This window comes from Equus caballus, chromosome 20 (genome assembly GCF_041296265.1).
Source record: "Equus caballus isolate H_3958 breed thoroughbred chromosome 20, TB-T2T, whole genome shotgun sequence".
NCBI classification, from domain to species: Eukaryota; Metazoa; Chordata; class Mammalia; order Perissodactyla; family Equidae; genus Equus; species Equus caballus.
In genome coordinates, this window is record NC_091703.1 from 24,839,558 (window position 1) to 24,856,150 (window position 16,593).

Here is a 16,593-nt window from a genome sequence, read left to right on the forward strand (position 1 = left end):
ATTGTAGCCAAGAGATTGGGCCCTGTGATGCTGTAGGGGAGGACCATTGAGAAAGCTGAGTGGAGGGAACGATGGCATCTGTCAAGTGACATCTTAGTTTATTTCAAGTGTTATGATTAGACCTAGCCAAAGTGAGGAATGAGTATGCCTGACAGCCATATTCATGTGATTTTAGGATGATTCACGGCGATGGAATGTCTAAACCATTGCTCAGTTTTATGTAGCAACCTTGAGGAACTGGAATGCTTGGGAAGCTGGGCTTTTCTGGTGAAATTGAGGTTTTATCTGCAACTCATTTTGTTTTCAGACATGTTGGAAATGTTCCCAAAGGCCGGAGTGTGCCTTTGGCTTGGAATGCTCAGTGAGTTTGCTTTATTATCCTTTAGTGATGGAGACATTTTTTCCGTATGTCAGGGGTTCATGATAAACTCCTCTTTTCCAGATCTTTACAAGAGAAGGCAGGTGTCATTGAACTAATTTTGAAGAGGATGTCCCTCAAATGCTTTGTGTGTTTTTTAAAAAAATCCCTAATCTTTTCCTTATTCCTTATTCTGATTAATCTCTTCCTTTTAAAATTATTCTCATTAATTTCTTTCTTTTGATTTTCCAGTTAGTTCATGGTTTTGCAATTTGGAATATGGGTTATTTTTGTAAAGGTAAACGTGTAATTGTAAAGCAGAGGCTTTGGCCTCGACAGACCTGTGAATTACATGATTTTTGGTAATTTCTGCCTCCCCTTTTCTCTGTCTTTGTCCCATTGCTCCTCAGAACTCATGGTCTTCACTTTCCCCCTCCAGCCCCCATCCGAGTCTGATTTCAGCAAATTCTTTGACATTTGAAATTTATTTATATGTCTTTAAGCTTAAGCCATTTCCATGAAATGACTTAAATTTAACTCATCTCTTCCAGGAATAATTGCAGTTAGAGCTTTTTCCTTGTTTTTGGTGTGAAAGGCTCTGAATGGTGCTAAAGGAATTTGAGTACCTATAGTTTTGCGTAGGGATCTTTTTAGTCTTCAGCTTATTCCCATGAGCTTATTCCTCATAATCACATCATGTTGTAAACTGCTGTTCCAGTTGTGAGTGGTTGCCACTCAGGAGGAGACTGCTGGCATAGTGGAAAACTTTTGCAGCTGGAAGTTTCTAAGAAACTTCCAGAAAGGAGCACTTTTGTTTTCTCAAGTAAGAGACCTGAAAAAAAAAGAAAGACCGGAAAAACCACTTCTCCTATGCTTAGAGTTGTCATCACAGAATTGTACTTGCATTGAATCTGATGTGTGTAGTTAAAACCACTACACTAGTTGTAGAAAAACCATCTGTTTCTCTTCTGAAGTATGTAATGGGTGAAGAAACTGGGTAGTGAGTAGCTGACTGATGTAAAAGACTTTTTAAATCCTAGACCTTAGGAATAGGTGTGAAAAAATGATTTTGTGAACAAGTAAATTTCGGGAAAGATGGGTTAGGTGAAGTTGAATGGGGATTTTTTTGTTTTTCCTGGAGTTCCCAGTGGGGGACAGCGAATGCAGCATTTCCCAAATTTATTTGACCATGGATCTTTTTTTTTTTTTTTTTTTGAGCATCTCAAAGGATTAGTGTTCCTTAGAGAGCACTTTGGAGAATGCTGTGCTAGACTAGACTGTGAAAGTATTTTTTTCTCTCTCTCTTTTTAGGCTCTTTTATATTAGTGTGTATGTGTTTATTACTCAGAGGCAGAATAAATGTTCTTTAAATTTTGTGGTAACCGGATGCCTGTCAGTAAGTTTCTCTATTGGTTACATAGAAAGTGTTGATAATTCACTTGGATATTGGTGAGGTTTTGAAGGGCTGGGGTCCAAAGATGATGGTGGTGATAACCTCCATTGCATGAACCCTCACCTAGTGTGCTGGCTTCAGCATTTCCTCTAGAGTCTCACTGGGAAGTAGGAATTCGCAGTTCTGGTTTATAGGTGAGAGGATAACTTGCCCAATATGCCACTTAGGGAGCATTCATAACATGCCGGACATTTTAAGGTGATGAGATTTTTAAAACGCTTATTTGAGATCATTGTAGATTCATAGCAGTTATGAGAAATAATACAGAGAGATCTTGTGTACCTTTCATCCAATTTCCTCCAATGATAACGTTGTATAACAATATTACAGTATCACAATAAAAAAATTAATGCTGATGCAATCATCAACTTTGTTGATTTCTAGGTTTTGCATGCATTCATTTGTGTGGGTCGTATGTGTGTATTTAGTTCTATGCAATTTTATCACGTGTGAAAATTCATGTGACCACCCCACAGTTAAAATACAGAATATTTCCATCACGAGGATCTCTCATGGTACTCTTGTATCATCATAGCCAATTCCCCCCCCTCCTCCTAACCTCTGGCGACTACTAATCTGTTTTCCATCTCTATAAGTTTTTCATTTCAAGTATGCTCTATAAATGGAATTACACAGTAGTAACCTTTTGAGATTGGCCTTTTTACATGTTGACTACTTTAAATCCACTGTTTCCAGTCTTTGCAACAATCTTATACTGTAGGGATTAGGAATTCTCTTTCAGAGATGAGGAAGTGAAGCTTCTGAAAGGTAAAGTTGGACACACGAGGCCACACAGCTAGTGGACCAGGGAGGGAGCCCAGATGTGCCTGACTCTCAGCCACTGTTCCTTTCACTCTGGACTTGACCTTCCTCCAGGTTCTGGGAATTCACATTCTGTTTTTTCACATTCACAGTTCTCCTTTTCTCCTCCTCTGTATTCGAAATAAGATTTCTTATGCATGTGTGTGTGTCTAAGATTCGCCCTGAGCTAATGTCCATTGCCAGTCCTCCTCTTTTTTTCTTTTTGCTTGAGGACAGTTAGCTCTCAGCTAACATCTGTGTCATCTTCCTCTACTTTGTGTGTGGGATGCCTCCACAGCATGGCTGGTGAGTGGAGTAGGTCTACACCTGGGATCCGAACCTGTGAACCCAGGGCCGCCAAAGCAGAGCATGCAGAACTTTACTCAGCCACGGGGCTGGCCCCCACTTTTTTCGTTTTTTAAATTGTAACTTTTAAGAAAGAAGATTGGGTCACGTTATTACTTCGAAAGTGCAGAGAGTGGCTATTTTTTCCCTCCAGCTCTATTTTGGGGATATTACCATTTTTGGAGTTTTCTGTGCTGACCTCTCACCACCTTGACACCGAGCACAAATGATGAGAATGGTTATAACATAGGGGATAAAGGTAGAGATTCTTGCACCCATTTCTTAAGTCCATATATAGGCATCTTTGACTTGCAGCCTATCCAAGTGCTGTACTTGGTCTACTAGCTTTGGTTGCTGTGGTGCTAAACATACTCCCAGAGCCCTTGGGACCTAACTCCCTGCAAACAAGAAGCCATCAGTGCACGTAGGGATGGAGGGAAAGCAAAACACATGCATTTCTATGGATCACGGAAGCGTCAGATGCTCTATATTTAAGAGAAAACTCCAGTACTGGAAAACAATGAAGCCTTTTGAAATCTCTGTGTAGGATACAGTTTTTAATAAGATTATGAAACAATTAACAAAATGTATGTTTTTGTTCATCATTGAACCCCCCCAGACATGCCCCTTTTCAGGGTCATTTTTTTCTTTTTCTTTTTTTTTTTTTCCCTCAAGATTGGCACCTGAGCTAACAATTGTTGCCAATCTTTTTTTTTTCCTTTTTTTTCTCCCCAAAGCCCTCCAGTATATAGTTGTATATTTTAGTTGTGAGTCCTTCTAGTTGTGGCATGTGGGATGCCGCCTCAGCATGGCCTGATGAGCGGTGCCGTGTCCACGCCCAGGATCTGAACTGGTGAAACCCTGGGCCATCGAAGCGGAGCACATGAACTTAACCACTCGGCCACGGGGCCGGCCCCTTCAGGGTCTTTGAATCAGCTGTTCCTTCTGCCTGGAAAGCTCTTTCCCAAGATTCCCACCGTGCTTGGCCTGGTCCCTCGCTTTCTTCAGGTGCTTGCACAATGTACCCTTTTCCCTGTATTCTTCTCTGATATTTAAAATTATAACACCCCATCCCCATCCCATTCTCCTTAATTGCTTTATTTTTCTCCATCATACTTTGGTCGGCATTCTAAAATGCCTTATGTCTTATTTGTGTGACTATGTATTATTTCCCCCTATCAGAATGCAAGCCTCCTGAGGGCATGTAACCCTGGGCCCTCTAGGACCAGTTCAAACTGACCCGCATTTCATCACCAGAATGTTCAAGCTGTTTTTGAGGGGCAAGCCAAAAAAATGCAAGTCATGGAGCCAGAGTGTGCACAGAGGGGAAAATCTTGACCTGAAATGACGCCCGGAACCAAAGCTTCTCCCCCATGGAACCCAAGGACTGGGACATGGCAGGAACTTGAAACTTATCAGATTTTTATCAGAAGCTGGGGTTCCCTTGTCTAGGAAGATCCAGTGTGAAAGCCCCTTCCACACCTTACTGTAAATGTTTAAAGCTGTCCAATCAAAACCTGCCCCGCCAGCACTTCCACGTACCAGCCTCTTCCTCCTAACCTCTTAAATTTTGCCCCAAGCCCTGGATGGAGGAGACAGAATTGAGAGCTTTGACTCCTGTCTCCTTGCGGTCGACCTTGCAATAAAGTCTTTCTTTTCTCAAAAGCTGGTAGCGTCATTATTGGCTTTTTATGTGCATTGGACAGAGAACCCCCTTTTTGTGTGGTAACATACTTTTGCCTATTTTGTTCACTGCTGTACCCCTAGTATTTTAGAATAGTGCCTGGCTAATATTAGATCTCAATGGGTCTTATTCGGATAAATGAATGTTTTCAAGAGTAAAGATGTGTTTGAATTAAGGTGTAGGACACAAGAAAATAATCATGTCTGCCCAGGTCAGCTCCTGGTAAGATGCTCATTTAAACACGTTGAATCAGTTTAGTACAAAATGCGCTCTTTTCTTGTCTCCCTAGAACATGTTTCTAATAGTGGCTTTTCCGTTGGAAAATGATTGACTTTGGGGGAGCTCTTTCAGATGTAAAGGAAATTATCCAGCAGATCTAGGTAATTGAACCTTGCAAACTATCCTAGAAATGTTTATACTTCTGCCAAATTGAAGCAGGAGTTCAGTGTTTGCATAACCACCTGTGTAATTACTCACATTAGCATTCTAGCATGTATTTGCTGAGCTACACTCTTCAATTTTGCAATAAAAGTGTTTTCCCATGTTAGCTGCCACTGTGAAAATTGGTTTCTCTCACACATTCGGGAAGCTTGTGCCTCGTTTTTGATTTGGGGGGCGTGGTCAACTGCTACATAACATTTGCTTTCTTGGTGGAAGGAGAATCTGTGGTGGAAGTAAATTTTTGGTTTCAGTTTTTCTTTTTTGGGCTTTTTGTTAGTGCTAGGAATGGCAAAAGAAAGAAATATTGCCCTAGGGATACTTTAGGTAAAATATATACTCTGGTTATAAGAAAACAATTTTGCCTTTGACAAAGTTGGATAGGGTGGGATGCAAGCAACTGAGCTGGGCAAAGGTCTGGTCTCCTTGGGACTGTTTTAGTGATTTGGAGGGTGGGTGCACTTGAGGAGTGGGAAGGGGGCGTGCTATATGGCTGGAAAAGGCCTCCCAGGGCAGGGCTAGCACCACCCCCATCCCCGCCCCAACAGTGCCCGGTGGACTCCCAGCGATTTGTGGTGTGGCTTTGTGGGCCCTTCCTGTCCCTTGGTCTTATGTGAGTTAAGAATGCCGGGAGGAGAAAGCTTGGGGAGGGAACAGTTAAGGGAGAATGCCAGAAAGTAATTCATATTTTGAGACAGCCTCCCACGTGTGAACACTTGGCTTTCAAACAACTCACACTTTCCTTCATTATCTCCAGACACTCCTAAACTACCTTTCATGTAGTGGATTCAGACTTTTCTATGTCAGCTGAACATTAGAGAAAATTCTCAGTACAACTGTGAGGGAGATTCAGACAGAGTTCAATCATTTGGTATGCCGAAAGCAGAAGGTCCTGATGCTCATTGGCGTTGACTGGAACACCTTCTCTTTGTTAGTAAAGATATTCTAAATTTAAATAACTAATAGAGGTCAGAGACACCACTTATTTAATTTCTGAGAATAGTCAGCTGTCCTTTCCCCAAGGGAAATCAGCTCAGTTGAGTTACTTAAATCACACATTTTCCATTTCTTGAAATAATTTCCATTATCCTGCCCTAGAAAAATTAGGCAGCCTAAGAGGGAAGGTTGAGACAGAATTATAAAGCCATTTGGGTTAAATTAGCTCAGTGCATCACTCTTAGAAATCATTGAACAGACAGCTCACACCTCCTAATAAGCACCGGCTGCATACAGATCAATGTTTTCAAGTGAAACCGAACGTGGGCAGTCAATTTAGGGAGACAAAACAGATAGGACTTGAGAATCTCACAGACCACCTCATGCAAAGTGATGCGGTATAACCAAGAACTTAAGGACTATCTGGTTGTTAGCTCTGTGAATCTTCCTACTAAAATGTTTAAATCCTGCAGTCTTTACTCTTGAGTTCTCTGCCCACCCTTCAAAAATGGTTGAAATGTCTACATGTGGAATTAATGCGACTTTTGCATGTCTGCAACCTCACTTCACATAAGTGTACTAGTGTCCCTTGTCCAGACCCACTTTTTTTGACCAGAATTTTGAATGGGTCAAGCTATGTTTTATTGACCAATATGTTGTATAGAATGGTACAATTCTGGTTTACAGTAAGGAGTTATAATTCTAACGAAGCAATTCTGTTAGGAGGGTTTTGTTTTTGCCATTTTTTTTGCAAGGAAAATTTCATATGGTCCTATTTGCCAGTTATTTTGGCTGAATTTAAAAACCCCTTGCATGATTAGATTACACATTCCTTCTATTTTTGCTATAATGGGGAAGTTCAAGTAACCAAGTTTATCTGAATTTTTAGGAGTCTCTTCTTAGATTCAAATTACTAAGTCTGGTGTCTAACAGGGCCTTTGTTAAAGGCTGGATTTAAATATCGGGTGGATCTGTCTTGGATCCTCTTCTAGGGAAAGCTTCTTGAAAGTCCCAGATGGGGAATTCATTATAACCTGGTTTTACCCTTGGCGTGGCCCTGTGCCACAGACACCCTTAGATCAAGGTTTAACATCTCAGGCTTTGGTTTCATTCTCAACCCATTGCAGTCTGCTCAACAGTTGAGTGTAATGCTGTTGTTTGATTTTTTTTTTCAAGTTAGTTCAGAAATTACCACACCTGCTTCTCAGTTAATCAGATGCTTAAGACTCCTGTTTCCACACCGCTTGGCTGCGACATTTTTATAACATCACAGCTGTCTGGGTGTAGCTTCTGCCCCCCACCTCACCCCTTCCCATCTGCCACCTCTCACTACTTCCTCACTTACTGTGCTTTGAGGTGGCAGATTCCCAAATAAGCTGCTGATTTCCCACCCTGCCAGGGGCTCAGCCTTAGGGTCCTAGTAGCTTCTTTCACCAGGAGAACTTTTCTCAGCTGGGACTCCGCCCTGGGGGTACCATGGCCTCTCAGGTGCCCAAGCAGCCTCTGGAGCTTGCTTTGTATGGTAGGTGTTGGTTCTTCCCCTTGACTTGGAAACTTTTGCAAGGAAACTGAAGGTGCTTTCAGATTAAGCAGCTGTGGCTCCCCCGCCCATTCACCTCCTGGTTTTTAAAACTCAAAATCTTATTGGAAGGTAGAAGGTTGGAGTCAAGTTTCCCCCATTTATAAATGGTGCTGCTTACCTTGGATAACCCTTCTTCCTAATGTTTCCAGTCCTGGCCTTTTTCCATATGGGGAACATCCATGGGGAGCTGTTTTTCCTTGCCACCTCTTAAAGCATATCAGACTCTCTCTCCAGTGCACCCCCAGCAAGCTGTTACAGTAAGCATAAAAACAAGCACATGAAACTAAGAATAAAATGCCAAATCTATCTCCTTGCCAACCTCATTAGGAAACAGTGATAAAGTATGTATGCATATAATTAAACGTTTGAAACCAGCTCTATAGGGGACCTTGTTAATACTTTTCTAAATTTAATATTTTCATTTCAGAATAGGGATCTGTTATACTTAAGGCCTTCGTCTCTATGGTTGTAGGAGGGAGAAGGCAAAGGAGAGGAGAGTATTCATTTTGACTGTAGCTCCAAGGTTCTGTTGTAAGAGTAGTTATATTATACATATATTAGAGTGGAACAGATCAACTTTTCTATAATTGTGTTTATTTTTGAGGGTGTATGGTCTGATGATGAGTTCAGTGGTCAGATGTAAAGACACAAATGGCCTGGCTATTCAGAAGGAACATGGAAAATAATTTTAAGCTGTTTGCATGGTATGCTTCTTCCTAGGAGGACAAAACAGGAATATTTTGTATTTGGTACCACCCTGATAGAGTCATATCGTCATTGTATCTGTGTGGGATGATGGAATACTATGATATTTCTCTGCCTCATAGCTCTCCCACCCTGAGAGCTATTCTAAGTTAGGAAGTGGAAAGACTAAAGGGCCAGCTAGGGGTTGAATCAGTTTTGTGTCTTGTTTCATCACTAAGCAAGTTTTATCAAATACCTTCTAGGTGAGAGGTAGGGCATAATTTAAGGACATTAGCCTTGGATTCTGACAGACTCTCATTGGAATTCTGGCTCAGCCTCTTTCTAGCTGTGTGGCCTCCAGCAAATTTAACATTTTTAAGACTCAGCTTCCTCATCTGGAAAACCGGAAAATGATGATAATTCCTATCCACAGGATTATTTTGAGAATTAAATAATGTGTGCAGAACATTTAGCACAGGGCCTGACTTGCTAAGTGCCATTTGTTGTTAGTGTCATTATTGATTTATGTATGGAAGACATATATAATGTGTGTTCTGCTTTCTAGAAGCTTGCAGTCCATGGAAGGCCATAAGACACATGTATAGATTCAGGAAAGAGAGAGGTACTATCACTCTGCTGTGATATGGATGGGAGAGGCTTTACGGAGGGGTTGAGATTGGGGCTGCCATGTTGTACAACCCCAGGGAGCATCATTCACATCATGGTCTTTGTGAATGGGTCCCTCTGAGTGGTGCAGTTGTACTGCTTGGGATTTTGAATGGGACCATGCAGGATGGGTGGAATTTGGATAGATGGAAGAGGAGTGAGGGCGGACTTGGTAGGAATAAACAAGATTCTTTCAGAAGAAGGTGAGATCTCCCAGCTGGCAGGAGGGCCGTTGCACTGAGGCCGGGGAGACCAGCTGTGAGGCTTGAGGTGGCTCCAGGGCCTTGCTTCTTCCCAATTCCTGAAAGCTGGTGGAGTGAACCTTCTCGAGTGATGGGTACAGGTCAGGGGGAAACGTCTCTTGTCTTAATATTGTCTTCTCTGAGTCTCCTTTGTGTAGGGCTGGGATTGCTGTATTCCCAAAAAGGGCACTTTTCTGTGATAGCCTTGTAGACTGGATACGCAAACCAAAGGTCTACTTGCTCTTTCTGCCATTTTTTTCTTTTTCTTTAACATTACTCACACCTTATTTTGTTGAATATCACGTTTACTCAATATGTGGAGAGATCAAGATGTTATGTGGCCTTATACCCTGGTTCAATTTTGTGTAGCCTTAAATTTCTTTTTAACTTCTTTGTGCAGTTTTTTCTTCCCTTTTCTACCTCTGACGAATTTATTCTGCTCTTTCAGGCTCTCAGAGGCTATAAGTATGTCATGGCATAAATTAGGTGTGCAAGGAAATTTTTCCTTATTTTTAGGCTTCATTTTTTTTGACGTATGTCTCTGATAGATTTCAATTTTGAGAATACAAATAAAACCATAATGACCAGAAGTAAACAGTATATTTGATTCCCTTGAAAATATCTTTAGCTCAGTAAATTTTCTGAGATATTTTTTAAAAAACACCTTTTATTGGATATTCAGTATTACATGATTAAAGCAGGAGTTAGCGAACTTTTCCTGTAAAGGGCCAGAGAGCACATATGTTAGGCTTGTCGGTCAATTCTCTGTCACACATACTCAACTCTGCCTTTGTAGTAAAAGGCAAAAGCAGCTATGGACAATACATACATGGATGGATGTGACTATTTTGCAATAAAACTTTATTGACCAAAATAGATAGTGGGCCAGATTTGGCTCTCTGAAGCAATGTGCTAACCTCTGCCCTAAAAGGAAAGTGATTTTGTTAGATTGGAAAGGTAAACGGAAAATTTAAATTAGGTGAATCACAACATTTCCAGATAATTAACTCCACCAATGACTAAAAAGAAAAAAGAATTTTTCTCTTATTGTTTGCATTAAACTTCATGTGTAATAATGAGTTTATAAATAAATCCCAAATATCTTTATCTATAGTTTGTTTTTTTTTAAATCTAGGATCCAAGGTTCAAAATAAGCCCCTCTTTATTAAGCAACTATTTATTGAGTATTTTCTTTGTGCTAGGCACTGTCTAGGTCATTGGAAATTCACAAATAATTTAGACACAGACATTTCCTTTCAGGAGCCACAGTCTAGACTGTGTACTCATTGTAGCCAAATATGGGCTCGTGTCTTAGACCACATCAAATATATGGCCCACGGAACCAAGGGTCCTGCACTGCAAAAGAGACGTTTTGGGGGTACACTCATCTTTTCTCTCTCTACTGTGTATTCATTTGGGACTTCCATATTTTTGTTTCTCTTTGTGTATTGTTAAAGAAGGCCTACTTGACAAATTTATAAATGGTAAAAATATTTATTTTAATAACTTAGTTGCCAAAACTCTCAGTCTTCATGATTCAAGAGGTTATGTGTTTTCCTGCCCTTTAAAGTTTTTTACATAGTCACTGGAATTCTTTTTGTGAATTTCTGCAAGTTCTCCCTACCAAATTATAGACCAGCCCCACCAGATTGCAGACGGTAATATTCCAATAGTATTGAAATACACTGGTATGAAAATTGTCCTATGTCCAGCCTCCTTTCCAGAGTCTTGTTCTTTGGATCTGAGCCCTTCTGGCTTTTGCAAATTGGGTGGAATTGTTGGGTAGAAGGGAGGGAGGCAGTTCATGAAGGACAAAGCTCTAAAGTCTAGGTGGGTGTGGAATGTGATGTTCTCCCACCGCAAGTGGTGGGTCCCCCTGAGCACCTGGGGTGATGTGATTGGACAGGTGTTGATGATTCTGATATTAGCGGACCTTGGGAACCAGGCAGACATTTAGATGTAATGAAATATGGGAGAGAGAGAAAGCTGTTCCCTAAGTAGGGGAACGGCATGGGAAGGTGTGGCTTTGGAGGGATGGAGAGACAAAGGGAGAAGACAGAGAGGACGTGGCTTCAAGAAAAGAAAGATCTGAGCACAGGGGACTGTGGAAAAGGCTTGGAAAGAAGAGGGTTTTCATTTCTGTCTGCCTAGATAACTATAAAAAGTATCCAAAAGAGCTGTTCCAGTAGAGTTTATTGAGGTGAGAGGAAGTACTTTGGGTTGCGATGAGGGAAGAAAATTAAAAAAAAAAATAGATACAACTTTAAAAAATACATTTTTACAAATACAATTGGCAGAGTATATCAATGATAAAAACATGATGAGGGAGTTAATAGAAAAAAATATAAGTAGCAAGCATTTATATATTCCTCTATAAAATGTATACAGAGAAAAGACCTTTGTTTGTTTTGCTGAAATAGTTGCTTGTTTTGAAATAGAGGGAAATTCTACTTTGTCCCTTTGGGGTCATAAAGGGTCAGCTAACGGGAATAAGATAGGCTTGGATTGTGGTATTTCAGGGTGCCAAGGAATGTCTGTATAAAGTTTTAAACACATAAAGATGTAGAAGAAAAACATCGTGTCTATCTAAAGTATTTTAGAGATGAAAAACAAAAATAATATATTCCAAAGGTGCAAGTAATTTCCATAAATGTGTAACAATCCATAGAGAAGAGTATGCTTTTGGTGACATTGAGTCACTCTATACTGGGTGGGATGAAATCTATCTTTAAATCTATTGTTGTTGGTATTTTGGTATTTTCCCTTCAACAAGACAATCTTGATAATCTTGCTTTCTTTTTCATGTCCCGATTACCTTGGAATAAAAGTCCTGAAATATAAAACTGTGGCTTATATATTTCTAAAACTTATCATGGAAAATTTCTTGAGAACATTATGGGAAATTTTAAATATTTCCCAAAATAGGGAGAATAGCATTATGATCCTCTCGTCTACATTTTCTGTTTTTAAGAGACAGAATTTCAGAATGTTTGTTTTCAACAACATGCAGAGCATGACGCGGCAGGATGTCACTGGCACCATCGCTGGCATAGCTCAGATGCAGCAAAAATACTCTTTTGTCTTTTGACTGTTTTTGCCGGAGTTGATGCTCAGATCCCCCTGTGGCTGGCAACACTCAGTGCCTGTGCCAAAGGCGATCCCTCAATTAAGACACAAACCCAAAGCTTCTGGGCAGCGTCTGGACTCTAGCTAGAGCTAAACTAACTAAATTCTGCAGTGCCAGTCCAGTGCACCCTAGGTCCTTGGGCTTCTGATAGCTTTCTCTTCTACAGGTGGGTGGGCTTGCACTAATGTGTCCTTTGGGTGGTGGCAGAGGCTCTCTGAGCCAGCTCCCACCCCGTCTGCACTGAGTGGAAGCTGTGTGTCTGCATGGCATTGCATGGATATCGGTTTGTTTTTTCTTAGCATTGACTGAAAGTCATTTCTTTTTAGATTAGCTTTCAGAATATTACCTCTGGAGTAGAGAAGCCAAGAATGCATAGCTACCACTTTATCTCCCAGTTTTTAGGGTTGTCCATACCTCGTTGCCCTGAGAAATTAAGTGAAAGTCCTAGCAGCCTTACAGTATAAATTCTTTAATCCTTGCTACTAGTGGAGAAGATTTTGTTATGCAGTCCATTTATATTTATTTTCTTTTCCTATTGGCAAGCCTAATATTGTCATCTTCAAAAGCATGGCTGCCTGTGATTTTTTTGGATAGATGTATACTATTTCATTTTGTCCATCCATTCATCCATCCAAACATCCCGTAAACATTTATTGATGCCTACCAGGTGTTGAGTACTTTGCTAGATGCTGGGGATACCATGGTTATTGAGATAATCTTCTCTTTGAGAGTTCATAGTCTGGGAGGGCAGATGGATGCCAAACTATTAATAACACAGTGAGCTAGGTGCAGTAATAAAGATATGTGTTGCCTTTCAGGAGAACCAGTCATCTAAGGCATCTGGTTGATGGAAGGGAGGAGAGGACACTGCTTAGGCCTGGGGAATTTCACTGTTGTTACCGTATAGTCAAGGCCAAGAGTATGTGAGAGAATGGCTGTGGCTTTGTCTTGCTGGTGAGGTGTGAGAAAGTCTGTGGAGGGGATTCAAGCAGTTGAGCGACAGGTATATTTGTGTTGTAGGGGAGTCCCTCTGGTACCAATGTGCAGTGTGGTTTTCAGCGGGCAAGGACTGGAAACTAGGAGTAAGTAGGTGGGAATGCTGTGGTGTCTGAACTGTTCATTCATGCATGTCATTTAGTAAACATTTATTGAGCACCTACTCTGTGCCATGCCTCTTCTAGGCACTTGGAATACATGTTCCGTAGGAGAACAAACGAGAGAAATAGTAAGATTTTTGGGCGTTATTAATACCAAATAAATTGCAGAGTTTGCTGGTTGTGATCATGACAAACTTTTGAATATATGCTTGTTTTATGGAGGAATAAGTTGATTTGGGATATTTTATCTCAGATTTTGGGTCATGTAGCACTAATGTGGGAATTGGCCTCTTCTAGGGTGCAAATTAGTAAAGTTTTAGTAAGTCAGCTCTTGAGGTTGCAGACTGATTATTCCAGTCTGTGGATTATTCTGGGCCTTATTAGACTCATTTTTCTGCTCATTAGCATCTCTACCAAAGAGTGGGGAGGAGGAAGAAACTTCAGTCTGACTTGCCACTTGTTAGCAGATTTGGTAAAGAAGGTGATAAAATTAAAAATTCATTTTGAAAATTGGGTTGCAACGTGTCCGTGGGTGCGTTCTTGCCTACAGTTCTGACTTTCTCCCAAGCGTGGATAACTCAGTGTCTGGATGTGTCTGGTGGGTGTGTGTGCCTGTGAACACTGACGGGTGAGATTAGCCTTGGAAGTTTGGTGTGGGCAAATAGCCCAAGAATTAATACACTTAATTATTTTACCAATCACAGTCATCATTTGTAGTACCAAAGAAGTTACTCTGGTCTGGTGTAAGGACATGACATTTATTTTGTTATTAATCTGGTACTTATTTTTACTTGAACTTTGCTGGTATAGTTTAGGAATAGGAACTTTAAAATAAAAACAGAAACGAAAACTCTCCGGGGCATTGGAGAGGTGATACTACCCGCTTCATAGGGTCAGTGTGGTTCTTATGAGTTAATTTAAGCAAAGCTTGCGGTCCAGCACATAGTAAATGTTATGTTAACATTAGCCATTATTATTGCTCTGCTTTTGAAAATCAATCAATTTGCATGAAATTAATAAGCAACAGGTGAGAATCATGATAATATTCGATAATACAGTATCGATAATACATTATCTGGATAATACAACATAAATACCAGATAATACAATATTGTATCTTTGTCTAGCAGCACATTTAATGGGCGGAGTGGACATTTTTAAACGCTTAGATTCAAGCAAAGTTAAAAGTGTTTATAGTTGTAGATGGAAGGTTGAAAAATACTTGTTATGAACTGAGGAATAGGCACATACAGCATTTGGGCTGTGACTTTTCTTCAACAGGTCCCCAAATGATCATTTTGGAGAGCATACCCAGAGACATAGAAATCTATGACTGAGAAGATAGCTGTCTATCGACTGCTATGCTCATCATACCTATTTCAAGACAAATGAAACATTAATGTAAATTATTCTGAATTTTTTTCTTTTCTTTTCTTTTTTTTTTTTAAAGATTTTATTTTTCCTTTTTCTCCCAAAGTCCCCCAGTACATAGTTGTGTATTTTTAGTTGTGAGTCCTTCTAGTTGTGGCATGTGGGACGCCACCTCAGCATGGCTTGGTGAGCGGTGCCATGTCTGCGCCCAGGATTCAAACTGGCGGAAGCAGAGCTCATGAACTTAACCACTCGGCCACGGGGCTGGCCCCTGAATTTTCTAAGAGGTGTACACTTCCTTAAATAGAGGATATATAGATGCTTAAATAGCAATATATATTCTGCAATTATCAGCTTTTCAATCTATGATTTTCATAACCATATTTTGGATTTGAAGATGCAGAATTTGGAGTTCCTACTTGAGGACTTTTCCTTGCATTCAGCAAGCCATTCTTGGGATTCAGCTGTTGAAGATGTTGAGCACTATGAGGGCGAGGGATGGATGTAAAGTGACTTGTTTTTTGGCCGCAGTGACTTCTAATCAAAATGAGCCTGCTATACATTTGGATGGTGATGACTTATAATTACAATTAAAATATTTTCAGTACAAGAATGAGGCCTTGAGGGGAAAGCAGTAAACATATATGCATTGCGTGAAATGAAGAATAATCACCAGATATGACTATGGGCTCCCTTTCCTAGGTGGTAATGACTTCTTTGCCTCTGGCTATGAGTTGGCAAAGGGACTCTGTCATTTTGGATATCTTTTGGAAGGATGAAAAGGAAACAAGAGCTATGAGGGGAGCAGTTCATAAGAAAGAAAGGAAGAAAGAAAAAAAAAGAAAGAACCTTGAGCATGTGGGAGCAAAAGTCTGAAGTGTGTGGGGCCTCTAAACCTTGTCTAATGGTATTGTGAGTGTAGCATCACACCTATGCTGTGTCTACAGGTGTTCTGAAACAGTCTTGCTATCCACAAGTCGATAAATGTTACATTTGGCATTGTTCTTTAGAACTCTAGGACAGTTAAGGCTGGAGAGTATTGGAAGGCCATTGTTTCTTTGGGTGATGTCTGCCCTAGTTGAAACAGCTAAAAGTTCTGTAATAGGCATGAAGCTTCCTGTTATATTAATACTGTAAATTTCCAAGGTATTTAGCCCAGACAACAGCATATTATTTTTCTCACCTTTAGAGGTGAATTTCTCTGCTTGCTAATGGCAGCCATTACCACTAACATAAAAACCACCAGCCAAAGGGGAACTCGGCTTCCACTCCTATTGCTGGGGATTTCCTCCCTCCACTGCTGGGGAAACCACAGGTGCTTGTTTGCAAATTCAACTGTCGTCATTTCCAAGTGCCTGGAGCTGTGCCATGTACTGTGCTTCTCCCATCCTTGGATACCTTCCCTACTGGAAATGCAGTGATTTTTAATTCAGAAGACATAAGGAGGACCTCCATTTCTTGTTTGGAGTCAGCTACGGACTGAATGTTTGCGATCCCCCGGATTCATATGTTGAAGTCCTAATCCCAAGGTGATGTTATTTGGAGGTGGAGCCGTTGAGAGGTAATTAGGTAATGAGGGTGGAGCCCTCATGATGAGTGCCTTTTTAAGAAGAGACCAGAGAGCTAGCTCCATCTCTCTTGCCACATGAGGATACAGCAAGAAGGCATCCATCTGCAAACCAGGAGGAGAGCCCTTCTTAGGAACTGAATCAGCTGGCACCTTTAATCTTGAATTTACCAGTCTCTGGAACTGCAAGAAAGAAGCCTTTGTTTTTTAAGCCACTCAGTCTATGGTTTTTGTTACATCAG

At 40.6% G+C, this 16,593-nt stretch overlaps 2 protein-coding genes across 23 annotated transcripts in view; one reads left to right on the forward strand and one right to left on the reverse strand.

Moving 5' to 3' along the window:
- The window catches only part of CMAH (cytidine monophospho-N-acetylneuraminic acid hydroxylase), a 351,661-nt gene that overhangs the window by 320,354 nt on the left and 14,714 nt on the right, over positions 1–16,593 (reverse strand). For 2 of the 3 annotated variants that reach the window (XM_070244995.1, XM_070244986.1), the window contains exon 2: positions 7,716–7,846. The exons of the other annotated variant lie outside the window; for it this stretch is intronic. The gene's annotated coding sequence lies outside the window, so the exon portion shown is untranslated. The remainder of the gene's footprint in view (positions 1–7,715; positions 7,847–16,593) is intronic. 3 annotated transcript variants of the gene reach the window in all.
- CARMIL1 (capping protein regulator and myosin 1 linker 1) overlaps positions 1–16,593 on the forward strand; it is a 312,491-nt gene that overhangs the window by 74,246 nt on the left and 221,652 nt on the right. The gene's annotated exons all lie outside the window — the stretch shown is intronic.